Here is an 8,993-nt window from a genome sequence, read left to right as displayed (position 1 = left end):
GTTTTCATAATTTCCCAATAATGATACGATTCATATATGATAATTTGTATTCACCCCATTGTTGATTTGAATTTATAAATTGATGAAGTTTTATACATTAACGCTTGATATTTGTGAAGGTTCAATGGACACACAACTCAAGTGTGATTATTTGTGTCTAAATTATTCCTCTTTCTAATTCATGAATGAATGAACTATGATATATTGCTATTTAGTATTTGAGAGGGCTTAACAATTACACTTGATTTGATACTTCTCTGTGGGAAATCTTTATCATCCCATTCCCATCATAAACTTGATTTGGTTTTCCAGGCTGTCTAAAAATATGTTCCACCCAAGGGAAATTATTTTCATGCGAAGCATTAAATGGTTTCCCAAGGGGGAACTTTTCTTTATAAATAATTTTTCCGATTTTGATTTTTCACGCAGATGGTTTAAAAAATTTGGGTTATTTCTGGATTATAGGGATTTTAGTAATGAAATGTTTTTAATAAATAAACAAAGGCAAAGGATATAGCCTTTGATGAAAAAATTTGATGAAAATTGCATCGATATTATTTTTTACATAGTATTCATATAGCTTTAAAACTAAGATTGAGTAATTAATGTTTGTTTATGAAATTCCGTCATACGATATCGTTTATGCAAAACCTTGTGAAGGAAATTCTTTATATCCGGTTTTAAAGGTTTAAAGGCCGCTCATGAATGGCAGAGGAAAGGGACAGTGACATTTCCCCAGCAAGGAGGACAATGCCCATAAGACTATTCATATACACATATGATCAGCGCCCAAGCCAACTCTCCACCCAAGCTAGGAACAGCGAGCGCCAGGTAATGGCTGCTGATGACTCAGCAGGTAGACCAATAGTCTCCCTCAAACCCCCAACCTTAGCCCACAAGGTTGGTGAGGTGAGAGGGACCAAAGGAACTAACAAGTTTGAGCGGAACTCGAACCAAAGTCTGGCGATCACCAGGTAGGACGTTACCAATAGGCCACTAAAACCCAAGAAAAAAAGGAATGGGTCCTTAAACCAAAACTTAAAGAACATATATAAAGCAAACAAGAATAACTATTGCCATTTTTCTCCAAGAGTCGTAAATGAAATAAAAACAAGAACAAATATGTAGATTATGTTTTCTATAATAGCGGTAATTTTGCAATGATTCATTATTAATGCATCTTTGAAATATTACCTTTATTACAAACATAATATTTCAAACCTATATTAATAAACATATCTTTGAAATATTACTTTTATTTCAAAGATATATTTTCTAAAATTTTAAACATATATAACATTTCAAAGCTATATCAACAAATGCATCTTTGGAATATTTTCCTTATTTGAAAAATGTAGGTTTGAAATATTACCTTAATCAATGTATCTTTGAAATATACATTTATCAAAAAAGAAATGACCTAAAAACAAATAGAATCAGTAAGGAGAGTAAAGCTCACAAAATCCTATAATTAAGGAAAGGGATATAGACAAACACATGCTGTAGGTTAATAGAATCCTTAAGTTCCACTATCCACGACTGGAATAAGGCGATAGGTCAGTGTTGAGAAAGAGAGAGAGAGAGAGAGAGAGAGAGAGAGAGAGAGAGAGAGAGAGAGAGAGAGAGAGAGAGAGAGAGAGAGAGAGAGAGAGATTAGATACGAAATAATTAGATTTGGGTCGAGCATTGCAAACCGTGTATCATGGAACAGCAGAAATAAATTGGATGTTCTTATATTTCCTTTAGGATATTATGTGGGAGGGTAGAATTATTTTGGTTGGTAATAAATAGGTACTATATTAAGCATCTACACATACATACTTACATACATACATACACACACACACACACACACACACACACACACACACATATATATATATATATATATATATATATATATATATATATATATATATATATATATATATATATATATATATATATATATATATATATATATATATATATATAGACATGGTGAAACCAATGGCCACCTACCTAACGTGTAAACAGATAAATGAATCAACAAACCTCTTCCATGCGGGGTAAATTAATCACTAACTTCAAAAGAGATTCAATATTTATCAGCGCGTACCTGAATAATCAGCCAAACTGAAGCTATTATCTTCATCTATAATAACTTGTTGAGAAATACTTTTTTTTTCTTTATTTTAATGTTAGTGATCTTAAAATATCTTACTTTAATTGTTTATAGGTTCTCTTGTAGTTTATTTATTTTCTGGTTCCCTTCCCTCACTGGGCGATTTTTCCCTGTTTGACCCCTTGGGCTTATGGCATCTTGCTTTTCCAACTAGGGTTATAGCTTAGTTATAAATAATAATAAAATCAATAATAATAATAATAATAATAAAAATAATAATAATAATAATAATAATAATAATAATAATAATAATAATAATAATAATAATAATAATAATGATGCACTGCCCCCAATTTTGGGGGGTACCTAACATCAACAAATGAAACAAAACAAATAGGGGACCTCTACTCTCTACGTTCCTCCCAGCCTGACAAGGGACTCAACCGAGTTCAGCTGGTACTGCTAGGGTGCCACAGCCCACTATCCCCAGTTATCCACCACAGATGAAGCTTTATAATGCGGACTCCCCTACTGCTGCTACCTCCGTGGTCATATAAGGCACCGGAGGAAGCAGCAGGGCCTACCGGAACTGCGTCACAATCGCTCACCATTCATTCCTATTTCTAGCACGCTCTCTTGCCTCTCTCACATCTATCCTCCTATCACCCAGAGCTTTCTTCACTCCATCCATCCACCCAAACCTTGGCCTTCCTCTTGTACTTCTCCCATCAACTCTTGCATTCATCACCTTCTTAGCAGACAGCCATTTTCCATTCTCTCAGCATGGCCATACCACCTCAACACATTCCTATCCACTCTAGCTGCTAGCTCATCTCTTACACCCGTTTTCACCCTCACCACTTCGTTCCTAACCCTATCTACTCGAGATACACCAGCCATACTCCTTAGAGACATCATCTCAAACACATTCAATTTCTGTCTCTCCGTTACTTTCATTCCCAACAACTCTGATCCATACGTCACAGTTGGTACAATCACTTTCTCATATAGAACTCTCTTTACATTGATGCCCAACCCTCTATTTTTTACTACTCCCTTAACTGCCCCCAACACTTTGCAACCTTCATTCACTCTCTGACGTACATCTGCTTCCACTCCACTATTTGCTACAACAACAGACCCCAAGTACTTAAACTGATCCACCTCCTCAAGTAACTCTCCATTACACATGACATTCAACCTTGCACCACCTTCCCTTCTCGTACATCTTATAACCTTACTCTTACCCACATTAACTCTCAACTTCCTTCTCTCACACAACCTTCCAAATTCTGTCACTAGTTGGTCAAGCTTCTCTTCTGTGTCTGCAACCAGTACAGTATCATCCGCAAATAACAACTGATTTACCTTCCATTCATGGTCATTCTCGCCTACCAGTTTTAATCCTCGTCCAAGCACTCGAGCATTCACCTCTCTCACCACTCCATCAACATACAAGATAAACAACCACGGTGAGATCACACATCCCTGTCTCAACCCCACTCTCACCGGAAACCAATGACTCACTTCATTTCCTATTCTAACACATGCTTTACTACATTTGTAGAAACTTTTCATTGCTTGCAACAAACTTCCATCAACTCCATATAACCTCATCACATTCCACATTGCTTCCCTATCAACTCTATCATACGCTTTCTCTAGATCCATAAACGCACCATACACCTCCTTACCTTTTGCTAAATATTTCTCGCATATCTGCCTAACTGTAAAAATCTGACACATACAACCCCTACCTCTTCTAAAACCACACTGTACTTCTAAGATTACATTCTCTGTTTTATCCTTAATCCTATTAATCATTACTCTACCATACACTTTTCCAACTACACTCAACAAACTAATACCTCTTGAATTACAACACTCATGCACATCTCCCTTACCTTTTCATAGTGGTACAATACATGCACAAAACCCAATCTACTGGTACCATTGACAACGCAAAACACATTTTAATAATCTCACCAACCATTCAAGTACAGTCACACGTCCTTCCTTCAACATCTCAGCTCTCACACCATCCATACCAGATGCTTTTCCTACTCTCGTTTCATCTAGTGCTCTATTCACTTCCTCTATTGTATTCTCTCTCTCATTCTTATCTCCCATCACCGGCCACTCAACACCTGCAACAGCAATTATATCTGCCTCCCTATTATCCTCAACATTCAGTAAACTTTCAAAATATTCTGCCCACCTTTTCCTTGCCTCATTTCCTTTTAACAACCTTCCATTTCCATCTTTCACTGTCTCTTCAATTCTTGAGCCAACCTTTCTTACTCTCTTCACTTCTTTCCAAAACTTCTTCTTATTCTCTTCATATGACTGACGAAATCTTTGACCCCACCTCAGGTCAGCTGCCCTCTTTGCCTCACGTACCTTGCGCTTTACTTCCACATTTTTCTCTCTTTATTTTTCATACTTCTGTATACTATTACTCTGCAGCCATTCTTCAAAAGCCCTCTTTTTTTCCACGTTTACCTTCACTCCTTCATTCCACCATTCACTCCCCCTCCTCATGCTGCCTCCAACAACATTCTTGCCACACACATCACCTGCAATCCCAACAAAATTTTCTTTTACTAACTTCCACTCCCCCTCTAAATTACCAGTTTCTCTTCCTTTCACTTCGTCATATGCCATTTTCAACCTTTCCTGATATTTACTTTTTACCCGTGGTTTTATTAGCTCTTCAACCCTCACTAGCTCCCTTTTACAATAATAATAATAATAATAATAATAATAATAATAATAATAATAATAATAATAATAATAATAATAATAATAATAATAATAAAAATAGTGAAAACTCCAAGTGGATTCCAGCCAGTTTGGAAAAAGGCATGAGTCTAGCGGCTTCATTTTCGGAGATTTCCAGAGAAAAAGAATGCACACTTTTCTCTAAAATAAGAAAAAAGGATTCCGATTCGTACAAAATCATAAGTCTCATCTATAGCAATTACTCAGAAGCCAATATTTATTCTAAAAATAAATAAAAATTTCAGGTTCTGTTAAGAGTTTCAAGTGAAAAAAAAAACTTTGTAACACCGAAACGTTAAAATTAACATTAAGTGAGAATGAAATGCATTAATCTACATCCGCACAACCAAAGGTTGAGCTCGTTTACGACTCTGATATCAGACAACTCGCTGTTTTATTGAGTATTCTATTTGAGGTAACCTTTAGAATTGAAATAAGTAAAATATCATTCTCGTTTAGATAGATTTTTACTTAAATGTTATGCTATTTTCTGATTACTGAAGAATTTTCAGATTTTTGCATTCCCAGTAATATTGCACCTACGTTTAAGTGATAAATTTTTTTAGTGTAGTTAATTCAAAGTGAAAAATAATAGTTTATGATAAGATAAACTGCTGATATTTCCTTTCCTAATTTATATGAAAGCTAGTTATCCAAAACTGAAATAAATTACTAATATAATAATTGTAAAACTAATGAAATACATATTTCAAAACCTAGAAATTCTACGAAATTAAAAAGTTATAATTGATGGTAAAATATTTGCTGCATCTGAAGTTAAACAGAGAAAAGAGAGGAGGGAATAATATGCATACATATATATATATATATATATATATATATATATATATATATATATATATATATATATATATATATATATATATATATATATATATATATATATATATATATATATATACACTTCGGAAATAACCCTTTATAATTGCGTATATATATATATATATATATATATATATATATATATATATATATATATATATATATATATATATATATATATATATGTGTGTGTGTGTGTGTGTATAAGACATAAATATATATACATATATGTATATATATATATATATATATATATATATATATATATATATATATATATATATATATATATATATTTAAATATATATATATATATATATATATATATATATATATATATATATATATATATATATGTGTGTGTGTGTGTGTGTGTGTGTGTTTGTGTGTCAGGGTTGGATCAAATACTGACTTTTTACAATTGAAATACAAATACAAATACTTTCGTGTGGGATTCCAAAAATACAAAATACAAATACAAATAATTCTGTTTCGGAATCCAAAAATAAAAATGCAAATACAAATACTATTATTTATAAATCTAGAAATACAAATACAAATAGAAATACTTCTCTTCCGTAATCTAAAAATACAAATGAAAATAAATCACTAGTTCAGAAAATACAAATGAAAATACAAGTACTCTTATTTCAGATTTCAAAGCTACTAATAAAAAATCCTCCTGAAAATGTGCAAACTATATAAAATTTTTCACACAAGTTTATATCTGCATTATATTTATCATAATTGCATTTAATCATCATTAATGCCCGGAAGGTTTCCGGGCCAAATTTTGCTTGCTCAGAAGTGTAAAAATTACCGGCCTTACTAAAGACACTTTCAGATGGTGCCGACTTGGCACAGCACCCTAGAATATTTCTTGCAAAAGGCTTCAAAATGCTGAAGCTCTTGTTTTCACGCCAGTACCTCAGTGGGTTCACGTCAAAAGCCAGAACACCGTCTTCTAGGTACGACTTAAGTTCTACCTTTACCACTGTAGTATCGCTTGTTGATGCACTTACATTTATTTTCCCAGCTGGTGGTATGTAGGCAAAAAGACGAGGTCGTTTTGCACTCATGTGAGCCTTGTCTTGATAGGTGCTTATGGTGATGAAAGGCTCCCTTTCTGGAATTGTGTTCTTCAAAGATGACTGAGTTGTCTCTGAAATAATTAGGTCCACAATCTTCGAAATCTTTTCCTTTTTTATTTCTCCACATGGCAGCCATGCCAGCTTGAACCTGGGGTCCATGACAACTACGGCAATGACGTCAGTCTTCTCAAGAAAAGGATGCAACCTCTTTTTGATAGAAGACTGTAGTGCATTAGCCAAGTTTAAGCAGCAGATTGGTTTAATTTCCGTGAATAGTTTGAGGCTGTGCTCAAGGCCAAATACAAATGGTGCAACGCAAGAAAGTGTCACCATGTTTTCTCCTTCCACTTGCGATGTCACCTCTTGGAATGGTTCCAAAACTTTTATCACTTCTTTTAGCATTGCTATTTCCATTCCCTTCAATCCTTCTACGGTCTTGCATGATCTTAGGGGACGAAGAGCCAAGTTGACACCATTGACAACTTTGAGAACTGACTTAGGCATAGTCAGTTGAGAGTTCCATCTAGTAGCATTGGCAGCCTTCAGTGAAACCCCAATATTTTCCAATAATGGTGCTGCCACAGTAGATCGACGTACTGCAGCTACAATACTACTGCACTTGTGTATTACAGTTGCAATTGCGCTGTTTCTGACACAGGGATCATTGAATGCATCTCGTATGCAGAGTTGTTGTGTGTGTGCAAAGCAACTGGACCGATCCGGTGGAAGAAGGGCAAGGGCCTCATTCAAATCAAGTTTTTTTTTCCAGAATATCAAGGTTATCAGTGTCTCTATTTTCATCGATACTTACTTTGCTCACTTCATTTCCATATAATCCTGGTAGACAGACATCAAATGCTCTCACCATAGACGAAGCATTGTCTGCAACCACCTTCCTCACCTTGCCACGAATTCCGAATTCAGTGACTATATCCTCATATGCTGTAGCAATATTCACAGCTGTGTGTCGTTCCACAAACGGATCGCAAGCAATGACACACGACTTTAGCTCTCATGATGAGTTAATCAAGTGCACAGTGACAGCCAAAAAAAAAAAAGACATATTTTTTTTTATTCGTCCAGAGGTCCAATGTCAGGTAAATAAGACTGATGTTTTCAAATTGTTTCATCAATTACGACTCAATGTCTTTCGCTCTCTGCAGAAGTAGGCAGCTTCTAAGTGTAGTTCTGCTTGGAAACACGAAGCATGGTTCTGCTTCATGTAGAAGAGCTCTAAAAGTCTTACTTTCCACAACACTCAAAGGCAGGTAGTCACATGCAATGGAGTCTAAGAGTTTCTTTACCATAGACTGTTGTTTGATATGATTAGTGTTAAATTTGTTCTCTTGTGGAGGCTTGGTTTTGAAGAACGAGGTTATTTTGTGCTGTGAATGTGATGCACAGCTCTAATGTTTCTCCTTTTCCTCTTCAGCTCTCAGTGTCTCATATTCAGTATACTGAACTTTATGAACTCTTCTGAGGTGGATATCTAGGTTAGATTTTGCCTTACGTGATGCTGAATACGGCCGCAAACAGTCAGCTATAAGATTCTTGTCAGTAGACTTGACAATGACAGAATAGCTGATAGTTAAGGCAATTGTACGTTCTCCAGGGCCTCCTCATCCCCAATTGAAGGGCCATCTGGTGTATCAATGTCTTTGTTATCCATCTGCAAAGAGAAAAAGATGTGAAGTGATATTAAATTTAATTTCACTTAGTTGTTGTTGTTGTTGTTGTTGTTGTTGTTGTTGTTGTTGTTGTTGTTGTTGTTGTTGTTCTTTTTCTTCTTCTTCTTTTATTATTATTATTACTAGCAGGGCCACGTCCTATGAAAAGTATTCAGTGTGTGTGTGTGTAGGTATAAAACGAAATATGCACTCACAATATAAACATATATACACACATTATATATACGTGTATATATATACTCTATATATATATATATATATATATATATATATATATATATATATATATATATATATATATATATATATATATATATATATATATATATATATATATATATATATATTTATATATATATATATATATATATATATATATATATATATATATATAAATATATATATATATATATATATATATATATATATATATATATATATATATATATATATATATATATATATATATATATATATATATATATA

This window comes from Palaemon carinicauda, chromosome 14 (assembly GCF_036898095.1).
Source record: "Palaemon carinicauda isolate YSFRI2023 chromosome 14, ASM3689809v2, whole genome shotgun sequence".
Taxonomy (NCBI): domain Eukaryota; kingdom Metazoa; phylum Arthropoda; class Malacostraca; order Decapoda; family Palaemonidae; genus Palaemon; species Palaemon carinicauda.
The sequence above is the reverse complement of the archived record's forward strand: the minus strand, read 5'-3'. Positions refer to the sequence as shown.